Source organism: Phaethon aethereus (genome assembly GCF_964289735.1).
Source record: "Phaethon aethereus genome assembly, contig: HAP1_SCAFFOLD_108, whole genome shotgun sequence".
In the NCBI taxonomy this organism is placed as follows: Eukaryota; Metazoa; Chordata; class Aves; order Phaethontiformes; family Phaethontidae; genus Phaethon; species Phaethon aethereus.
In genome coordinates, this window is record NW_028113960.1 from 478,705 (window position 1) to 501,589 (window position 22,885).

General features: G+C 46.8%; 1 pseudogene across 1 annotated transcript in view; it reads left to right on the plus strand.

The window, feature by feature from the left end:
- The window catches only part of LOC309416430 (E3 ubiquitin-protein ligase RBBP6-like), a 70,087-nt pseudogene extending 50,165 nt beyond the window's left edge, over positions 1-19,922 (plus strand). Inside the window, exons 18-19 of the transcript in view lie at positions 17,747-18,567; positions 19,683-19,922. The product of the transcript in view is annotated as an E3 ubiquitin-protein ligase RBBP6-like (transcript). The remainder of the gene's footprint in view (positions 1-17,746; positions 18,568-19,682) is intronic.
- The last annotated feature ends 2,963 nt before the right edge of the window (positions 19,923-22,885 follow it).

Sequence of the window (22,885 nt, forward strand, 5' to 3'; positions counted from 1 at the left end):
TAAGTCATCCTTTTTACAAATCTAGATTAAAATCATGCGCTTTCTGGTATCTTTGGTGGTGATTCTTCAAACAGCCTAAATTATCCATTCGTGACAGCCCAGGAAGCAGGGAGGGATGGGGGGGATATGTTTTAAGATTTCGTCTTATTTCTCATTATCCTACTCTGATTTTGGTTGGCAAGAATTTAAAATAATTTTCCCAAGTTGAGGCTGTTTAGCCTCTGATTGTAATTGCTGAATGACCTCTCCCTGTCCTCTGCTCTGAGTTGGTTTCTTTTGGATGGTCTTTCTTTGCCTTTTCCTCCACGACTGGTCTAGTTTCTGGGTGATCTTCTATCACTTTTGGATGAATTTTCTGTGGGGTACCAAGAGTCTTCGCATCCTTTTGAGAGGAAGATGTTTAAACATTGTCTGTCTTTGGCACGTCCTCCTTCACTTGTTTCACAGGAGGTTCCATTTGAGGAGATTTTTCACGCTCGCTGTCCACCTTCACTTGGAAAGCTTTAGCTCGTTTTCTTATATTGTCCTTCTGAGGAGGGACAGCCACTTCTGCTTCCCGCTTTGTCTTGCCAGGTTTTGCTTTTCGCTCATCCTTCTCTTTCTTCTTTTTAGACCCTGGCTTGAAAGCCATAGAATCTGCTCCCAAATGCTCATCCCTCATCTCAGGGGTGGCATCATCTCTGCTTGGGAGCATGAACAATGAGTCCCTTTGAACGACTTCTCCTGTAACTGGCTCTCTTGGTTTTCTCGCACCTTCTAGCAACTCAGCATTGAGAAAGCCTTCATTCACATCCTCTTTCCTTCCCTCCTGGTGTTCTTTAGGTTTATTTCCTTTGTCATCTCCACGTGGATTTTGCATCTCCCTCTCTTTGTTGCCACGGCTCTCTCTTCCGGAAGGTTGTTCAGGGTAATTTCCAGCTCTATTACAGCTGCGCTGCCTATGCCCCACAGGATAATCCTCCCTATGTCCCCGAGCATATGGCGAATACTCTCGTCTGGTCCCAGGTGGACCAAAGCAGTCTGGAGAAAAGTTCCCTCTCTTTACTGGAGGATGAAGTTGAGCACCAACAGCATTGCCCTTGTAAAACGTTTCACACCACTCTCTGTAGTTCCTTTCCCATTCTCCGTATCCTTGCTCTCCAAATGGATCTCCAAAGTCAATAGATCTGCCATCGGAAGCTTTCATATCATACGGTGGAACTTGTCTGTATCGGTTAAAATACTCCCTTCCTCCTTCCCCTTGAGATATAGTCCATTTCCTGGGAGATTGGCCTCGGACTACTGGAGACCTTGACCGTGAACGGTGTCTTCTGTGTGGGGGTGACTTTGACCTCGACCGGTGATAACCATGTGGCCTTGACCAGGAATGATAGTTCTTGTGACTCTTCCCTTTGCCTCTTCTTGGATATGGTGGTGATCGTGAGTAGGAGCGAGAATGGGAACGACTAAATGATCGAGAGTACGAGCAAGAGTAGGAAGAACCTGTTCTTGACTTGGAGTAGGTATGCGAACTTGTAGAGGAAGATGAAGTACTATAGGGAGAGTTGGACCTTAAAAAAAACACAACACAAAAAAATTGATCAAGTTAATTCAAAACAGTTACTCTCCTCAGCTTTTTGGAGAGTTGGACCTTAAAAAAACAAGAACACAAAAAAACAGATGAAGTTAATTCAAAACAGTTACTCTCCCCAGCTTTTTTCCTCCCAGATTTCCTTTGGCTATTGATTGATTTAAGGTGCTGTATACTGGCCTCTACTGGGACATGAACGTGCACATTTTTCACTCGTCAACCACTACACGCAGTGCAAATCCCTTTTGTTGCAGTCAGATGCAAAAAGAGCAAGTCTTCATGGCTACCGTGCAGTATCAAACATCGAGAGAACACGATGTAGCATTAATACAGTAAAGATCAATGTTAAAATGCTGCTTGGACTATTTAACTTCACTACTTCTTTGGCAATTTGTATGGGATGCAAAATTCTTACGTCCAGTTGTCATTAATCAACACTTCTGGCCAGATGTGCTAGCAAAATCTTACACATACCTCTAGCTCTAACCAGGGATAGTGACTGCATTTCAAGAGAAATCATCTCGAAAAGCTTCTGAACTCAGCCTTGACTAGGATGACTCAATGCCATTACTCTAGGACAGATACTGGCAGCATGAGCAAGAGAGAGCTTTTCAGCACTCCTGCCCAAGTGACTTTTGGGGATAGAAAACATCAGCTACCCTGAGGTTATTCTTCACAAGGAGTTCTTTTTTTATTTTTTAAAGAACCCTTTCGCATCATTCCGCAGACGTTCATGAGCATCTTCCCTCCTCTATAAGTCCTTCAGCAATTCAAGATTTCCTTACAAACAAGTCTGAGTCATGAGACAAATTTTACAAGGTCAAAAACATACTAGCATAAGCCACCAGTTTGCAGTCCAGGTTGAAATCTCTCTGTGTACCCACATGTGGTAAACAGAAGAGGAGATGAAGACAACGTCTCTCACAGATCTCCTCCAAAGTGCTTTGAGGAAATGGTTACAAGCAGAATAGGGAGATGCAGAAAATCCAGCAACTACACCTCTTCAATTTCTGGCCTCCTCAAGGCTGTCAGGTGGTGAAGGATGCCATTACAGAGAAGCTTTACTAAAAGAGAAACCTGTTCCTGAACAGCTGTTGCCAAATTATAACTGCCAGTCAACTGTAATCTCTGCCCTATTTAAGCTAGGAATGCACACATGAAATTCCTGTCGCTGCTAATCCCTGGGATCATCCCATCCGTCTAGCAACAGAGAGGTGGAGTGGAATGCCTCCTGATTCTTCCAGACAATCTGCTTCTCCATAATGGACATGTAAAGCACGTACCTGGAAACCGAACGCTCCTTTCGAGACTTGTTATATTCCATCACTTCCTTAGCAAACTCATCCTTTGTAAACTCATCAGGTTTGGACTTTTTCTTGTCCCTGTGAAAACAAGTTTGACCTTCACTACCATTGTAGTTTGACCTTCGTTACCAAAAGACATCAAAAAACACAACATGGCCACTAGGAGAAAATGCCTACTGCATGCAAATGCAAAAGGTGAACAGCTAACATCGAAGGAAGACCAGCTTAGAATATCTACAACTTTTAGCCAATATTTTAGAACTACATTTGTCTTGTCTCAGTTTTGCATGTTTACCCTTTGCAAAGAAAAAGGACATGACATTATGACACCGTGACGATTCTTGCATTTTGTTGATGTCAGGTGCACTGTGGTGTAACTGCAGTCTGATATGCTATTGAAATACAACAATGAAAACCCAGGCAACTTCATTGAGCCAAATACTTACTCCTCTTGCAGTCTCTGCTGTTCTCCGTAAAACTCCTCCCTGGATAAAGGAGGTGCTTGTGTCATGAGGATGGTATTTGCATGAGCCCTTGGCACTGCTGTTGCTACCCAAGCTGATGACATGTTGGCAGGAGCTGGAGGATATCCTGGAGGGGGAACAGCGTACCCAGCAGATGGAGGCTGACCAGGTGGAAAGTGAAGAGGAGACTGTGCTGGTGGTAGCCCTGAAGGAAGTGCATGGGGTGGTGGAGGGTACGAGGGAGCTGGAGGCACAGGCACGACGACGGATGTTGATGCTGCTTCTGTTGGGGCGTGAGTCCTTTGGGAACGTCCACTGCGCAGGCGTCCTCGATTTGAACTTCTGAAGAAACCCAAAATCATGTGTCACTCTTTGTCACACTCTGCCCTGATTGTAAAGAGGAAAGCGAATGAAGCGGCAGCCTGGTGGCGAGCACTTCCTACCCTCAACTTCAGCATTTTTCTCCCTGCTTTCCCTTCACTTGAGACTACGCTCCCTTCTTGATCCTCATGCTTGCCTTCCAGACCCTCGCCCCCAACAGCTCCCGCAGTCTTCTCCCCTTATACTCCGCTTTGTGACCGTGGATGGAGGCTGCCCGTGCTTAAAAGACACTCCCATGTCCCATGTGCCAAGCGCCCACCGCTCCTCTGCCACTCCTTGATGTACTTACTGCTTATACTTACTACTGAAGATCACACTTCTGATCCTCAAAGTACTGCACAAATATTAACTAATCTTCTCTCAAACTTCTTTTAGCTTCTTCCACAGGCATCACCTGTGGTCTTGCCTCATGATGATGTCTTTGGCCTGTTCTTGTCCCTGAATTGTTATTTTCTTGCTTACTAAATTTGAGAGTTTTAGGAAATCTGTGGAATCGTCCTGGCTTTTGTTGTGCTTTATCTTTAAGACATTATAAACACAATGCACGCTTACAACCGATCTCTAACAAAGGCGTACCAAAAGGAAGGACTAACTTGACACGGCAATAATAGATCAAACAAACGCCTCTCTCTCCCACTGAGAGAAAGCACCTTGGCTTGTTGAGATGAGAACATTGAAGAAATTCAAAATTGTCATCAAATAACAGCCTTGACTTTTCGAAGAATTTGCTCCACCAGTATCCGCTAAGTTGTGAAATAAAGAATGTTGGAGGCTGATTTGTATTGGGGAATCAATGTCTTCAGGTCTGTTCAGCCAGTAATCAAAAGGGTGGCTTTCCACCCAATCCTTTAGTTATATTTCATTTTTAGATGTACTGCTGGTTCCCTCAAAAACTGTTCCTTTTTCAGAGTCCTCTTTTCAATCACGTACTGGAGTTTTACTTTAAATACTCTACTGCAAGCACAGATCCCCTTTGTCAAAGCCAAATCAAATTAAGCCCTTTAAAAATTAATCACCGCTTCTATTCTCCACAACTATCTGGGCATACTTACTCCATTATAAATCAGCTGTAGTCTAAGTTAAGTGTTACGGCCTCGTTGAACAGGTTACGGGTCGTAATATACCGGATTTCTGTAGAATACTTACCGTTGCCAGCCTGGTCTGCCACCAGCTGAGCCAACTGTGCTGCCTGTGATTGCATGAGCTTTTGGCGTAGGGAGAGGAAAAAGAGAAAAATCCCATTTAGTTTATCTCAAGACAGCTTTTTAAAAGAAATTCTAAAGTTATAGTGACTTACCGGTTGAGGGTACTGATTGCCCTTCGGGGCCCAGAAGACTTGGGATCGCTGGTTGCCTTAGTGCAGGAACGTGATCGCCCTTGTCAATACATGCAAACAGTTAGAAATTAAGCTCCACTAAAAGGCAACAGTCACTGCATCATTTGAAAGAAAACTGACCTCCTCTTCCAACAAGCTGCTGGTTGACAGAGAGGGAAATTTCAGAAGTTCAGTAGCAGTCACCAGAGCAGCAGGAGGTAACACAGTATCAGCATCACTACAAAAAAAAAAAAAAAAGTTATTATTCAAACAGCGTTTTCAAGTGCTACTGGAAATAGCAAGTCCAAGGTGAGAAAAGGCTGACTACTGCAAACAGGAAAAAAAAATTTAAAAAATCTTCATCAGATTTACAGATGTGAAGTTGGCCCATTCTTAATGAAGACTGGAAAGAAGTCGATTTGGACTACTGGCATGCCAAGAGAAAGCTCACTGGAAAAATATCTTCTTAAGCTAGCTGCACGTGAAAGGATTAGAGCACATACAAGTCACACACTGAATCTCCGTTTTGGAAGACGCGAGAACTGAAATTCTATGAGGAAATGTTTATGTGCGAGTGCAGAGGCTGCCTTAGAGGTTCTTCTGAATTGCGGTTCTTTGCATTCAACGCTACAGCTGAGCCTGACAGTCTTCTGGACAGAGAGGCTATTTGCAGCCCAGGCATAAAGCTGAAAGGCCACAAGGCCTAAACAATCGTACAGATCTTTCACGTCTTTTCATGTGACTTCACCGGGCTGCAAACTCAGACTTTCATGTTTGTAAATACTTCAAAGTTACGGCGTTTCAGTGTTTATTAGCCAGGTCAGCACGCGTCACCGACTGCCCTTTGTGTTACTGAGGATGACTCTGACTTATCGTAAGATTGATGGTAGAAATACCGTAGAAAAAAGTAATAGGAAAACACCAGCTCAGTTTTAGCTCTAATTGTGCTTTTACAGGTTTCATGAAACTGTTGCTTCCTCCGTACTAGAGAGAAATTAATGCACTCAAGAAGCTTTGACATAACTAGAGGGCTCCTTTAGGAATTGCTAGCCACATAAAACCAAAGGGCCCCTGGGCAAAATGTGCCTCTTTCAGGGTAAAACTCATAGACAATGACTGATAAGGGAACTGAGCAAGAAATACTTCTGAGACAATCCTTGCATGAGACACACTTCCGAGTTATCAAAGTGTCCTCATTCAAAGTAAATACAAAAACCAGAACTTCCACTAGTATCGGGAACTGTCACTACCGATAGATAAATAGCTAGTGGAGAAGCTCAACAAGAAGAAGAATCTAACTTGAGCATTTTAGTGTCCTTTATATCCCTGTTGATCTACAGATTTACTTACCAAAGAGGTCCGTCCGGCTGTTCAGCACAGAGAGACAGGGACACTGCTGGAGGGAGACCAGAGGTGACGACAGAAGACGGATTTACTGGCAGCCCAACGGCCACAGAGGACTGACCAGAGGCCAACGATGACAAAGCAGCAGCAGAATGAGGAGCCAGGGATGCTAATGGAGTCATTAGTGGGTCCTGCTGTCTGGAAACTGCTGGCCGGAGCTGAGGCTGCATGTTGTGCGCTCTTGTTTGTCTCGTTAGTGGTGGTGGAGGTGGTGGAGGTGGCGGCTGCTGCTCATGTTGCTGCTGAATCTGCTCTCTGTAGCCAGTTCCATTATTGAAGTTGTTCACAGCCTAGAGGCAGAAAAACACATACAGAAAGGCACTATGAAACTTCAGTAGATGTACGAACAAAAGCCTCCGCAGAGCAAAATTACTTGTGTGTTCCTGTAAACTTTATCAATCCTAAAATCAATCAACATACAGGTATAGGAAGACATCAGGTGAAACACTGACCCTAACGATGGGTAACGCAGAGTATCTCTATTTACAGTACCTCAGTGTTAACACCAAATTTGAAAGTGAGGCAATCACGTTAAGCAAAAGTGTGACCTGAATTTGCCAGATTCTCTCTAAAGAGTTGTAAGCTTCTCTAACACCAGATAACGTCTCTGAAAAGTAAATTCAGCCTTATTCCATTTAGCCTTGCTTAAGGAGATGTAAACGAGTATTTTCTTCCCTTTCAGCTTTTCGCAAATAGACCTGTCTAACAAACAGTTTACATAAATGTCAGCATGTCACCTGGCGTAACAACTTGTTGGCAGTCAAAGCATCGGGAGAAACATCTGTTTGATGACACGTTGGGCATGTATGTTCCTCAGATTCCAGTAACGCTGTTCTAATACCTGTGAATAACGAGAACCATCAAAAGAGTTTTCAGCAAAACTAAGGAAAATGTTGGGGTTCTAATCAATTATAAAAACACGTATATGATTAATGGGTGAATACGGTCTTGAACAGAGCCTGAAGCGGTAAATGTCCAATAGTGTAAAAAATGTCCAGCATGCAGCAAATAACTAAGCAGTGTTGATATTTCACTGTTGTTACTTGGAAGCTGTAGAGTAGGCTGTGTCTTGATGTTTGGACTGGTCTTTCCACTGTGCAGGACAGCGAGAAGTCACCAACCTCAAGGTTGATGAATAAAACACATCTCAAAAAACCGTTCATAGATTCAAGTTCTGAAGGATTTCACCAACTCTCCTGTGGAGAAGAATGTGGATTAAACGCCCAACTCTCCGTTTGTTGCAGACCACAATAAGTCACCAGAGCAGGCTATAGAATTTTGCATGAGAGAAAGGGCTGGGGACAAACTAAATGCATTCAGTATCTCATACTGTAATCACCTGCACGGTTACACATTCTTCTCAAAGTCATCCTTCCACATGTACAGAGGGTTTAACTAGACACGTAACCAGGGAAAAAAGCTTTCTGCCTTTTTTTTCTGCCCTTTGCATAAGAAGGGTCCTCTCCCGTTCTGGGTATACTCAGGTATCAAACAGAACGGGTAACCAAGTAATTTCGTTCTCTCCCAGTTCTGCCTTCGGAAGGTCAGATGCCATGTTTTGAGTTAACAACCGTGGGAGTAAGACTTACATTCGTCACAGTAACTGTTTCCACAGCAGGGAGTAACAGCTGCGTCACTCATGACCTCTTTGCAAATGAGACATAACAACTCCTCTGGAATAGGAGCGTCTGAGGAGGAGGAGGAGGACGGCTCCTCTGGTGAAAAGGGAGGCTTTTCCTTCTTTCCTCTAGCATACGCTTCCCTGGAGGCGGGGCGGGGAAGGAAAAACAACAAGTGAAAGATGGGCAAAGGAGAACTTTTCCAAGCTTTGGATTTTCCGCAAGGAAGGTAAAATAGATGGCATTCTTCTCACTCCACATTAGCTTTCTAAAGCGTAGGCATTTAGTTTCAACTACTTCTCTTTGGCCACCACACCAGAAGAGGGAGGGGGAACAATTTTCCTTCTGCAGAACTCTCCCATTCATGGGATCAACTAAGAGATTGGCTCAGACTAGAAAAATCATTTTTCGACATCCAGAAATCAGCTGAAATGAATCCCACCTCTCCTCTGCCAGAGGGTCAATGTAAATTGCAGGCTCAGGATCAAGTGAGTCTCCGATTAAATACACTTTATGAATAAAAGAAAACTATGTCTCAGCTTCTACACAAGGAGATCCATGACAGCCACAAACAGAAGTGCTACCAAGTGCATTTCTTCCCAGCCACTCTTGTCACCACACAGTAGGATTTTCTTAGGGTAAAGCAAAACAGGAAAACATCCGTCTGGTTCACACATGAGATTTGATCAAAGCCAGAGGGGGAGGAAATCTCAGTCACACAGCTATTTGCTAAATTTGGCAAGAAGCCTTTGAAACGTCAAAGAGAAGCAAAACGAGCTTTCGAGGAGAATGACTCCAACGGTAAGCACTAGTGAAATCTTTTGCAGACCTACAGATTCTAGGTGTTCCACAAGTTGAACCAACTTCCAGGGGCGTGAACAGCAGGACCAGTCTATTTCCATATTAGAAAGTATCACAGATTTTAAGGCAACGATACAATGACGGTGCTTCCTCCTTCGTAATTACAGACGCTGGCCAACTTGCTTGCATTGCCACTCGGACACACACGCATGGTTTCTCTCGTTCCCTTTCTGCTCAGTCCCATTAATCCCATACTTACGCACTAATAATTGGTATGGCGTATTTCCCAGTGCTTGTCAGCATAGCACCCTTTATACTGGGATCTTTCACCTCCATCAGGAAACTCCTCAGAATTCCTGTGCTCCTTTTAATTCTCGGAACAGACTCAAAAATTCTGTCCTGTTAAGAAAAGAAGTGCAGATATCTCTCATCTTAAGACCCACCCTTAAAAGGACATTTCAATGATGATTTTCAGCAGCAAAAGCCTTTAATCCTCTCCTTTTACCCAGCATAAGGCTTGCTCGACTAAAATACCCTTCTCCCCAAAGGAATATAGCCAGGATGTCCCAAAGGCTTGAGCAGCGTTTTGAACTCTGGAAGGACACGCACTTGTCCTGCACTCTCAACACTGCACGCATGTTGATCTCCACAGAATCACAGAATGGTAGAGGTTGGAAGGGACCTCTGAAGATCATCTGGTCCAACCCCCCTGCCAAGGCAGGATCACCGAGGGCAGCTTGCACAGGAACGCGTCCAGTCGGGTTTGGAAGGTCTCCAGAGAAGGAGCCTCCAACAACCTCTCTGGGCAGCCTGTTCCAGTGCTCCATCACCCTCACAGTAAAGAAGTTTTTCCTCATGCTGAGGTGGGACTCCTGTGCTGCAGTTTATGCCCATTGCCCCTCGTCCTGTCACTGGGCACTACTGAAAAGAGACTGGCTCCATCCTCCTGACAGCCACCCTGCAGATATTGATAGACATTGAAAAGGTCCCCTATCAGTCTTCTCTTCTCCAGACTAAACAGCCCCAGGTCTCTCAGCCTTTCCTCATACAAGAGATGCTCCAGTCCCTTAATCATCCTCGTAGCCCTCCGTTGGACTCGCTCCAGGAGTTCCCTGTCTCTCTTGAACTGGGGAGCCCACAACCGGACGCAATAGTCCAGATGAGGCCTCACCAGCGCAGAGTAGATGGGGAGGATAACCTCTCTCAACCTGCTGGCCACACTCTTCTTAATGCACCCCAGGATACCATTGGCCCTCTTGGCCACCAGGGCACAGTGCTGTCCCATGGATAACTTACTGTCTACCAATATTATGCTTATTCACAAATAAGCACAGCCGTGGTGGACAGCACGAACAGCATTATTCCTCAGGCTGCCGCGTTACACAGGCAGCTGCACAAACGAGATGCTGATCATTCCAGCAGTAAGGCTCAGAAGCCAGGCCAGATGGGGTGCTGCTGCCTCCCGGCAGCTCTGCGCTGCAGCAGCGGGAAGGCAGGGCCGGCACATCTGGCACAGGGCATGGGACAGAAAGAAATACCGAATACGTACTCAGTTTCTCTAGGATCTCCTCATCTGTCAGCCCAGATTTTGTCTCCTGCCCGTCTGTGTTTCTGGACAAAGTGTTTGATTGTCCACATTGCAGAGTGGTGGCCACTTTAGCTGGTGCCAGCGCAGCAGCAGGTTCAGTTACAGAGCATGAGTAGATCTGTGACAAGAAAAGGCGTTGTATCAGAAAGCTGGCTTGCAGAGATGCCCCTAAGATCATATTGCAAATGCAAATGCTTACGAAGATGCCTCTTCTCTGCTACTAAGATAAATTCACGGACCCTATCAGAATCACAGGAAACTCATGACTAAATGGGAAAGTTCAAACCCGATTGTCGGGGTGTCAGTGGCCTGGGTGAAGCACTGTCATGGTAGGACTGCGGCCCGCAGAGTCTTCACCCGCAAGTGCCGTCTGACCAGAAACATGCAGCTCTGAATTACCCCAAATACAGTGCTATCCAACGCTGGGACTTACTGGTTTTGTATGTTCAGGCCAGGGTGCGGGAACAGGGGGAGGTTCAATGCCTTCTTCCTCCTCCTCATCACCTTCATCCGCTTCTTCAGAAACAGGCAGAGCTGGTGGGGGTTCACATGCTGGTTTTGTGCCCTGTGGACAGACGGGAGCATGAGCGACAGTCACCACTTTGGCACTTGGGAGCTTTGACAATTACACACCACTTGGGTCTGCTCAGACAGCTTCAGGAACCAATCTGGACATGCCTGTAGTCCTACAGGCCCCGGTGCTAAGTTACACGTGGCACAGCACAATTTAAAGGTTACAAATGACCCTGCTGTTTTGTTAAGTTGTCTTGGCGTTTTTCATTCTTGCTGAAAACAACTTATCCATGCCCATGCTTAGTCAAAGTCCAATTTTACAAAATGTCATGCTTGGATATATCGCTAGAAGTCACATCTAGTTGCTGGTTCATTGCTTTGGCATTGTATCTACAGTCATGGTAACAGTTAATTAAGCTAACAGGTATCTACTTATTCGAATGTGGTTAAATACAAGGGTTTAAGAACCCTCCTATTTAACCCCAACCTTTGCTGCTGCTGCAAAGACGCTACGGTTGACTTTCCTTCAGCCTGCAAGGCTGGCACTCTGTCACAAAAGGCAAATCTCACAGCTTGCTCCACCATTCTTAAATGCTAGGAAAGCTAAAGGTTACTTTCACACTCACCGAAGGATGGGTTTCTCGGTATCCACGGGCGATTTTACCTGCAATGCGCAAAGGAAAATTAACCAGATGCTGTTATAAAAATGCCTTTTGTGGGGAAACCCACAGAACAAGGAAATCCAAAGAGACTTGTTCTTTCACAACATCCCTCCAGGAGCAACAGCTATTTTACATAGAGAGGAGGGTAACAGGACAATAGACAATTCTACACTTTCTTGTGTCTATTTTTTGCCCTGTTTTGCCAGTAACTAAAAGAATTGGAAACTTATTCAAGAAAATGCAGATTGGTCTTTAACTGTCAATGCTTCTGTTCCCCCATTAAAGCTTGCCAAAATTCCACCTTAGCTGTGCCACTTCTATTCTGACAAACCACAGTCACAGCTCCTGAGTTCAGGAGCGTACACAAAGTGTTTTGAATTTTGCATTTCACCACAAAACTAATTGCTTTTTTAGCAAACATTAAGTGTCAACTTAGACAGTCAAATCTCTTCATTATGCAAGTTAAAAAAAAAAAGATGCTTTCCCTCAAAAGAAGAGAAACGGTAATACATTCTGGAGATTAACCTCACAGTTTCTCTCTCACAGAAGCTCTCCCAGTCCGCATTTTAGCAGTTGCACTGGTTGAACCAGCAAACTGAGGAAATTGCAGACCCCACTGCCACATACTACCAGGCGTGGGGAACTGAACCACTGCAGGTAAATCTGTCCAAAAGCTGTCCACACCCGGTGGGATAGAGACACCCCCTTATTAGCTGCAGCTCTTGACAGAAGCTTTACCAAAGTCATGGTATCTTACTGGCATTTTTGTTTAAAAATCAACTCCGTTATTAAGGAACAGCCAAAGAACACATCGATACAGAAGCCAACTAGTAGTAAAAACCTCCACTTACTTGCTACATGTGTGGCCAGCCAGGGTCTGTCTGGCAAATACAATACAGAAAAAGCCAAAGAAAAGAAAACGCGAACTGCAGCACAGACTTGCTCTCTCATTTTTGCAACGGTACGCCACAATTTTGCAGACTCTAGGCATCCAGGAGGATAAAGGACATCCCCATCACATCTGCAGGCTCTTGGACGGGAATGCCCACACCACGAGGGTCTTCCTGGAGGGAGCCTGCTATGGAGATTGCTCGGGACACTTATGCCTGCCTTCTCGCCCTCTGTGACACCGTTCCTGTTACATCACAATGGCAGCCGTTCTGGGTTGGTTTGCGAGTTTATGCACAGCAACCTCGTCCTCTGCATGGGGTTTGCGTGGCAAGGTTGTGGCAGCAGGGCTGCAGGGGTGGCTTCTGTGAGAAGCTGCTAGAAGCTGCCCCTGTGTCCCATAGAGCCCGTGCCCGGCGGCTCCAAGACGGACCCGCCGCTGGCCAAGGCCAAGCCAGGCAGCGACGGGGGCAGCACCTCTGGGATAACATATTTCAGAAGGGGACAAAACCGGCACGTGGCATTTGCAGCCGGAGAGAGGAGTGAGAACATGTGAAAAGAGCTCTGCAGACACCAAGGTCCGTGCGGAAGGAGGGGCAGGAGGTGCTCCAGGCGCCGCAGCAGAGGTTCCCCTGCAGCCCCTGGTGAAGACCATGGTGAGGCAGGCTGTGCCCCTGCAGCCATGCAGCTCCACGCTGGAGCAGATCTCCACCTGCAGCCCGGGGAGGACCCCCCGCCGGGGCAGGGGGATGCCCGAAGGAGGCCGTGACCCCGTGGCAGGCCCGTGCTGGAGCAGCCTGTTTCTGGAGGATGGCACCCCGTGGCTGGGGCCCAGGCTGGAGGATGCCGACACAGTCTCACGTAGCCTGACGTGATCCTGCCCTGCTGTGCCAGCCTGCAAGAGTTAGAGGAACCGGATTGTCCGGACTCCAAGCCAAGGGCCGTACGCTTTCAGGACCTGGTTAACGTTTTGTAGTTTCATCTCACTCAAACCTATAGCGTAAGATGAAGCTTTCCTTCTGTTTCTCTATGGTGGGTCTCCACTACAAAAGAACCCTTCAGTCCAGAAGAATATGCCCAGAGGACTCTGGGACTCCCTCGTAACTGACTGGAAGAAGGGACGTGAGATGAGAAAGCGTGCCCTCCTGCGCACACTGCCGAGCTTAACCAGCCCCCAGACAGGGATCCCCATGGGACCCTGCAGTACTAAACCAACCACTGCCGTAATCCTGGGCTGGGCTGGGCAGCAGGAAAAACACCGTGTTGTCGGTGTCTGGTAGGTGCTATTTTCAGCTTGTTAGTGGAACTGTGTACCTATCCAAACAGGTATCACAAGTTCATGGAAGCTCTTGTTAGAAAAGAATAAAGAAAAAGACTGCAGAACAAATATTTTGAAAAAGAATTCTCGTAGTAAGTTTCAGTGGATTATGCTGCTAAGTTTTATATGATTTGATACTGTGACTTATCTCGGCATTGTTAGTGAATGTGATTGCTGCTATTTTGTATTGGATAAATTGCCATCTTTAAGTGACAGGAAGCACAAAATCATGGACTATATCACTACACCAGAATCCCTGATACTCTATCCCTTTAGTCATAAACCGTTGACCAAGTCTGGGACTAGGAGTGGATTCAGCCGCACCTAGACTCCCCTCTGAAAAGGACTTTAGAAAGCATGGGGGTCCACCCTGATCCTCGTGACTCAACGGGAGGGCATTCCTTTACTTTCCTTACCTAACCTTAGTCATAAACCGTTGACCAAGTCCAGGACTAGGGGTGGATTTTCGTCCACTCTGAGCCTCGTGTCTCAAGAGGAGGGTCTCCCCTAGTTTCTCTCCTCAAGATACACATTAACTCGATCCGATAGACACGTAAATCATTCGAGTTTAATTGTAATCTGGCTTCTCTCTGCATAGCTTTTCCACGTTGAATATGGAATAGAGTGGACCTTGCCAGCAACTTCTGTTAATTCGCGCTTTTTACAAATCTAGATTAAAATCATTCGCTTTCTGATATCTTCGGCAGTGATTCTTTAAGCAGCCTAAATTATCCATCCGTGACAGCCCAGGACGAAGGGAGGGGTGCCAGGAAGGTGTTTTAAGATTTCACCATATTTCCCATTATCCTACTCTGATTTTGATTGGCAAGAACTTAAACAAATTTCCCCAAGTTGAGTCTGTTTTGCCCGTGATGCAAAATGCCGTGATGAACCTGTTGCTCAAAGGATCCAAGAATAACTCATAAAACGCACAAAACAGGTATACCCTGTACCCCAATCTGAACAGCGTGAAGGAGCAAGGATGCAAAGAAACAAAAGTAAACATGACCTTTGGCCACTAATGCTTCTCCAGAAAAATGGTCATGATTGCTCCATCTACTGTCTGCTTTAGTTGTAAAAACAAGCAAGAGAAGAAAAGTCACAGTTTCAATGCCATTTACGGGACAAAAGCAGAAAGAGAATTCATTTCAGGAGTATTCCACAAGGTGGAAGTTTTTAAGGCTGCTGCTTGACCACCTGATTTTTGAACGTGGGTCTGACTCATTTTGGGGCCTGACACTGCCTCTTTCGCAGTGAGATGTCAACTTACCTCCCGACAGGGAGGCGATTCGAGACAGTCAGCACGGCTTCACCTAGGACAAGTCCTGCCTGACCAACCTAGTGGCCTTCTGTGATGCAGCGACCGCATCAGTGGGCAAGGGAAGAGCAACCGACGTCGTCTATCCAGAGTTCTGTAAGGCCTTTGAGACAGTCCCCCACAACAGCCTTCTCTCTAAGTTGGAGAGAGAGAGATTTGATGGACTGTGGACTGTGCTGAGTGGTGCGGTTGACACGCCTGAGGGATGGGATGCCGTCCAGAGGGACCTGGATAAGCTCGAGGAATGGGCTCGTGTGAACCTCTAAGGTTCAGCATGGCCAAGTGCAGGGTCCTGACACAGTACTCCAGCTGGGGTCTTGCCACAGCGGAGTGGAGGGGCAGAGTTCAGGTACTTCACGGCATCCTTCGAATTTATGAAGGACTATCAACAGAGATGGGGTTGTCCATGAGCATGAGAACCACATGAAGTCTAAAAGTCAGCAAAAGCACCTGCTCCAAAGCGTGGCAGCCTCCTGTCACACTGGAGGCAGCTCTACCTTCCACTGTCTCCAGATGTCAGGGCTCCGGTGGGTCACTCTTGGGGTAGCAGCAGGAACACTTTGGCACAGGTAAAAAGCGTTCCCAGAGCTTCCTGCAAGCATTTGCACAGCTCACAGCCCAGGACAGCCGTGCCTGTGACGGCCACACCGTTTTTACCCTGCCTCCCCCGACCAAGGTACGCTCTGATGCAAGAGCTTTGGTCCCCCCTGTCTCCCAAGGAAAACCAGAAAGTGTGTTACAACCATTGAGCTCCCGTGGGATATAAAGAAGCCTTGTCTGGCAGCAGTTGCTTCCTGCTGCGTAGGCTTTGAACTAGCCCTGGTGACAAAGCTGATCAGCCAATTGTGCTTCATAAGAAAAAGCTCCTGTGTAAAGCTAGCTTCAAAGACATGCGCAAGAGAACTTGACTGACAGTGGCCTCACCTATACAAGTGGGCTTAGCATTAGAAAAAAACAGACAGAAACCAGCTGAATGCGGCAAAGGTGCAACGAGATAGTGCCAACTCAGCTAATAAATATGCATTAAGCATGCTTGCACAGGGCAGGTTGTGTCTACAAATACACAAAAGCAAACAGTAACATGTCGTGGCCAAAGCCAATGGGTTTTTCAGCCTGCAAAAATGAATATGTGAGTACCCTTAAAATTGCATATGAGGCATCGAGAATTGTAATGTGGGGTCCTTCTCAGGCTTACAGCCAAGAGGCACCTTTACAGCCGGCAATAAAAAGCGGTTTTAGCCAGTGTGTATGTCTGCTGCCTTCTTTCTTCTACCCACACATGAACTAGGAGAGAAGAAAAGTGCCAGCGAATCCATTTCAGTCAAAGTTCAGGTCGACATTTAAACAGCAAAACATCTCAATACTTATGCTGACCCTTACATAGTTATTTATTTCATCTTCCTTTGATATGTAACTAAGCACATCCTCTGCTACCCACAGGCTTTCCTCCCAGCCTCCCAGCTCTCCTATGTAAGAAACACAAGCTATAAATGCTACAAAACAACAAAAAACCCAAACCCACCTGCTTTGGTGGACACCAAAACACTCATGACTTTCTCAAACTCTTCATTGCACCATCTGACGGGCAAGGGACAGGATCTCCTAAAGGCTCTTTTATGGGCACTGCCCTGAAACCCCCCCACTGCTTCTCTCCTAGAGCACAAAGAGATGAGGAAGAATTTCTTTTTTAAGTCTGTGGAGACAGTTTCTGAAAGTAGACCAGTAATTTTAAACGAGGATAAGCCCTTTGCCTTGCATCTGGCAACCAACAGGGATGTGGACCCAGCAGCACAGACCAGTGCCACGCAGAAACCACCACCCGACGCACAGGGAAAGCACGACAAGTCAGATAGGGTACCCAGTAACGACAACCAATGGCTCTTCACATTGGTTCTCTGTATGATCAGGTTAGTTCTTAGTCAGACACAGAAACGAGAAGCGATTTCTTCTTCTTTTGCTGAAGTAGACTTTTAAGGAGATATTGACAAAAAGTGCAAAAACAACCCAAAAAAGTCAAAGTAGGTACTTTCATCCTCACTAGATGCATATCTGTCCTGGTTTCAGGCAGGATAGAGCTGGTTTTCTTCACAGATGCTAGCGTGAGGCTATATTTTGGATTTGGGATGAGAAAATGTTGATAATGTGCTGATGTTTTGAGTTGTTGCTAAGTAGTCAAGGACAGTCCAGCTTCTCGTGCTGGCCCCAGCAAGAAGGCTGGGAGTGTACGGGAAGCTGCGAGGGGACACAGTCAGCACAGCTAACCCAGGCTGGCCAAAGAGATATTCCCTACCATACAACATCATGCCCAGTATACAAATTGGAGTTAGCCGGGGGGGCAGAAATCGCTGCTCGGGGATGGGTTATGGATTGCCGGCTGCTGAGTAATTGCTGCATTGGGCATCACTTGTTCTTCTATGTTCCTTTGTCGGTATTATTATGGTTGTTATCATTGTTGTTTCCTTCTCTCTTGCTGTCCTATTAAACTGTTTTTAACTCAACCCACGAGTTTTTTCCGAATGCTCTCCCCCGTCGCACTGGGGGAGAGGGGAGTGAGCGGGCGGCTGCATGGCGCTTAGTTGCCAGCTGGGGCTAAACCACGACACGTTCAAACCGGTGTCTGAAAAGGAGAAGAAAGAGAAGGAGCCAAAGTCAAAAACTGGCAAGACAAAGCGGGAAGCAGAAGTGGCTGTTCCTCCTCAGAAAGACAATATAAGAAAACCAGCTAAAGCTTCCCAAGTGAAGGTGGACAGCGAGCGTGAAAAGTCTCCTCCAATGGAACCTCCTGTGAAACAAGTGAAGGAGGACGTGCCAAAGACAGACAATGTTTAAACATCTTCCTCTCAAAAGGATGAGAAGGCTCTTGGTACCCCACAGAAAATTCATCCAAAAGTGATAGAAGATCACCCAGAAACTAGACCAGCCGTGGAGGAAAAGGCAAAGAAAGACCATCCAAAAGAAATCAAGTCAGAGCAGCTCTCCAACAAAGAGGGGCAGCCAAAAAAACCTACTGAAAAAAGCAAAACTTCTGACGCGAAACCTGAAAAAAAAGAAATAAAAGGTGATGAAAAGGTTGACAAAGAACGTGAAGCCACTTCCATGAAGGCCTCTAAAGCAGAAAGTGCTGAATCAAACACATCACGGAAGGGGAAGACCAAGCCTGATGGTGAAAAAGGAGAATGAACTCCAGCAAAGGATAAATCTGCTTTTCTTAACAACCTGAAGCCTTAACAATCTTCAATAAGATTCAATTTAACTAAGAAACTGGCAAAAAGATGGTGAGTGGAGAAAATGTGCCACCCGCAAAAGAACCTCTTGAGAAACATGAGCCGAGCAGCAGCAACGTGAAACAAGAAAAAGCAAAGGGAAAAGTGAGAAGTAACAGGAGCTGATGGCTCTCATTCAACTCTCGTAGATTACACCAGGTACCTCATCACTTCTTTTCCTATTCTTTCCTTCCTCCCCCCACCCCAAAAGCTGCAGAATTCTTTATGGTGACTAATGGAAGGAACAGCTAAATCCCTGCTAAATGAGTGAATAATCTGTGATCTCTCCTGTTCAAGTGTACTTGTGTCAGAACCAAATTTTGTTAAAGGAAACAAGCAGTCTGTACTGCGCAGAAAGCTAATAACATGTTTGACCCTTACTTCTGGGACTTCGTTTTCCCCTCTTCTTATTCATTACATGTTGACTCTTTGAGGAGTGCCATCTCGGTCTTCCTTCAAATCCACGCTACTGCGAACGGCAAGGACAACAGACATGTCTATCTCATGCAATATTTTGCGTTTCAAAAATTGCAAGGCACTGTCATGTTCTACTTTTGTCAGTAGGACATGAAATTATACCTTGCAGAGAGAGCAGCTTGGCTGACAATAGGTTGTACTGATTTTGGCTTTGAGCACAGCGCCATATCGACACAGCTACACTGCTCCCAGCTCAGTGCCTCCGTGTTTGGCACTTCCCTTGGAGACCTCTCTTCTAGGTTCCATTGTATGACACGTGAAAAACAGAAAAGTGATCTAGTGTGGAACTGTTAGGATTTAGATTTCAGTGCCTAAAGAAGGAGGACAAAGCAAACTCAAAACATTTAAGACATGGCTGGAGACATAAGGTAGTGTCTTGGTGTTCTAAGAAGGTTCAAAACTGTACATTTTTCTAAGGAAGAACAGTGGGACAGAGCTTTGGTTGTGTATACCTCTCCATAATTGCTTGCTTACAAGAATGAAACAAGAGTGCATGTCTCATGTATCCACCATTGGTAGAAGTAGGACCTGAAGGTATTACCAGATCAGATGGGCCCCAATCTGATAATCTCGTGTCATTGTTAATTACATGTAGAGTAGGAAGATACTAAATCCATTGGTTGCTCATAGTCACAGCTAGTGGGCACATCCGTTCTCTTGCCTGTTCCCTTAATTGAACATCTTTTGAAAAACTCCTGAAGATTTAGAATTGAAACAAAAGCCATTTTAGAAAACGTTACAGAAAATGGCAGTGTGTGGATCTCACCCAGTACTAACATGCGCTTTTCTTCTCTGAGCACTAGTTCTACTGAGGGAAGCCCCATTAGAAAGACTGAAGAAAAGCCAGGCACTAAACTCCTTAAGACCAGAGAGGAGTCTAATAATGATATAACAGCCCCTGATAAAGATGTCAATATTATGATGCAGGTCCCTCCGTCAAAGTGGGATAGAGTTGACTCTGAGTCTGAAGAGGAAGATGTTAAATCTAGCCAGTGCCCGCAAACGTAGGAAAACCTGCTAGTGCTATAAAAACATGAGTGCTAAGCCACCAAACCCTGTAAAACAGCATGAAAAAGAGTTGGAGCCTTCAGAGGAAACACTGCAGGAAAAAAATCCTAAAGAGCCAAAAGAAAAGGCTGTTGGTAAGGTGGAAGACGATACAGCAGCACCTGCTGCAGTTGACCACCCTGAAGCAAGCAGACGTGAAAGTCAAAGCAGTCCCAGTGTTAGCTGCAGCCATAGGCGAAGCCCTTCTGAGAGGCAGACTCAAAGCCACAGCAGCAGTGCCAGCTCAGGAGAGAGTCAAGAGAGCAAGAAAAAAAAGAACCAAGAGAAGAAGAAGCACAAGAAGCCAAAGAAACACATTGGAAACCAAACGGATTTGGAAAAGAGCCAAAAGCACGAACACAAGAAGAGGAAATTGAAGAAGAGCAAATATAAAGAGAAAAGTGATGCAAAAGTGAAACCTGTCACTACACGGAATCACAGGTAATAAAAAAAGACTTAATTCATCCTAAGTCATCTTTGTTCAATTTTGTTACACTGCAAACAAATTCAGAGAGAATTCACAGAGTGACAGAGAGAGAGAAAAGGAACAGGGGGCAGGACAGCACTGGTGGAAAAAAGCAACTGTGATGGGCAGCAGGACAGAGACCTGGAGAAAGAAAACATAGAGCAAGAGAGAGGGAAAGAAGGGGCAGCCAGCTGGACAGGGGGATACAGTGAGAAAGGATGGGGCAGGGAACGGGACAGAAAGAGACAGAACAAAGAGAGGGGAAAGAAGGACAGCAAGAGGGAAAAAGGGACAGGGATCTGGGAAGAGAGGGAGAAAGCAGCAGCAGGGCAAGAGGAAGAGAGGCAGAAGGAGGGGGAGGGAGCAGGAGAGGGAAAGCAAAATAAGGGCTGGGGCCAGAACAGAGACTGCAAAACAAGCCTGGGGACGCAGCAAGATGGAGGGGGGCTGAAAAAGAACAGGGGCAGGGACAGAGGCAGGACAGAAGGACATAGTGAGAAAAGTTGGGGCAGGGAGGAGGACAGAGCGCCAGACGAGAGAGACAACAGAAAGAAAGAGAAAACCAGGGACAGTGAGCAGCACAGCGGAATGGAGAAAGAGAGAGAGGTATTGGGAACCTTGCCAAGAGATGGAGGAGGGCAGGTGGAAGGCTCAGGAAGCAGCAGAGAGGGACAGAGAGAGAAGAGATGAGCAGGAAGAAGGACAGGGACGGTGGGATAGAGAATGGAAAAACACAGTGACTGTGAACAGGACAGAGCGAGAAAGAGAGAGAACAAAAGAGAAGCAGCAGACCAACGGTATCCTGGGCTGCATCCAAAGCAGCGTGGCCAGCAGGTCGAGAGAGGGGATGCTGCCCCTCTACTACGCTCTGGTGAGACCCACCTGGAGCACTGTGTCCAGCTCTGGAGCCCTCCGCACAGGATAAGACATGGACCTGTTGGAGTGGTCAGGAGGAGGGCCACCAAAATGATCCGAGGGATAGAACACTTCTCCTATGAGGACAGGCTGAGAGAGTTGGGGTTGTTCAGTCTGGAGAAGAGGAGGCTCCGAGGAGACCTTTTTGCAGCCTTCCAGTAATTACAGGGGATCTATAAGAAAGATGGGGACAGGCTTTTTAGCTGGCCCTGCTGTGACAGAACAAGGGCTCATGGTTTAAAACTATAAGAGGGTAGGTAAAGGCTAGATCTAAGGAAGAAATTTTTCACAATGAGGGTGGTGAAAGACAGGCACAGGTTGCCCAGAGAGGTGGTAGATGCCCCATCCCTGGGAACATTCCAGGCCAGGATGGACAGGCCTCTGAGCAACCTGCTCTAGTTGAGGATGTCCTTGCTCAGTGCAGGGGGGTTGGACTGGACGACCTTTAAAGATCCCTTCCAACCCAAACTAGTCTATGATTCAAAGAGATGGAGAAGGAAAAACCTGCACTGGCCTGCAGACAGAGAGAGACAGAAAAAAAGAAGCACAGGGAGCAGGAAAGAGGGGCAAGAGGGAAAGTAAAGGGAGAGGGAGATGAGAGAGAAAGAGAAAGACTTGGAGAAAAGAGAAAGGGGAGGTAGGGAGCAGAGCACGGTAATAGAGGAGGGAAACAGAACCAAAAAAAAAAAAAATTACACAGAGGGAAAGGGGAGCGGGCAGGGAGGGACTGGGACACAGAAGAGGGGTGACATGACCCCATGGACCCAGCACTCACCGGAATTCCTGCCCTCTGCACTGCCAGGCCAGTTAGAGAATTCAGGCACTTCTGTCTCTGTCTGCCCTTTCCTCCCTTCCTCTGCTGTAGCTCCACTCACTTGACTGTCCACCTAAGAGAACACATTGGTGCCTTACAGCTCCGACAACATGAGGCTGCCTAGATGCACAGCCACGCACCCGCACGCACGCACGCACCCACACCAACCCCCCCCCCCACGCCCCCGCCAACACACGCTACGTGGCCGTACTGCACTTTTCCTTATTTATACAGACCCCGCGGTGCACATTGGAGATCTGGTCTGCTGAGGACTACTGAGAGGGACCCTTCCTCACCTGGAGAGGCCGGCTGTCTCTTGTCTGCAGCTGGAGGCAGCAGCTGCTGGGATCCTCTTCATCTCATTCTCCAGCTGCTTCACCTTCTGCTGAGCTCTTCAGCTTCAGCTTCAGCCACGGCAGCTCCTCTCCAGAGGCACTAAGTGTCCATCTGCCCCTCTGCATCCACGTCACCAGGAGAGCAAGGCCAGAGACAGCCCACGCAAACCCGAGCCAGATGCAGGCTGAGAGGCCCCGGCCCTCAGGGCAGCCTCGCTGCAGCTGGAGCAGAGAGACTGGGCCTCCAAGACCAAGATGGCCGCCTGGCAGCCCCGAGCCCAGGACTACAGCTCCCGGCATGCCCTGGGGCACGCCCTCCTGCTGCCTGAGCCTGCATCCCGCCCCCCAGCCAGGCCCCGCCCGCCCACAGCCTCATGGCCGTCTGCCTGGGGTTGCCCAGGCCCGGGCCTGGGCCCAGGCCCA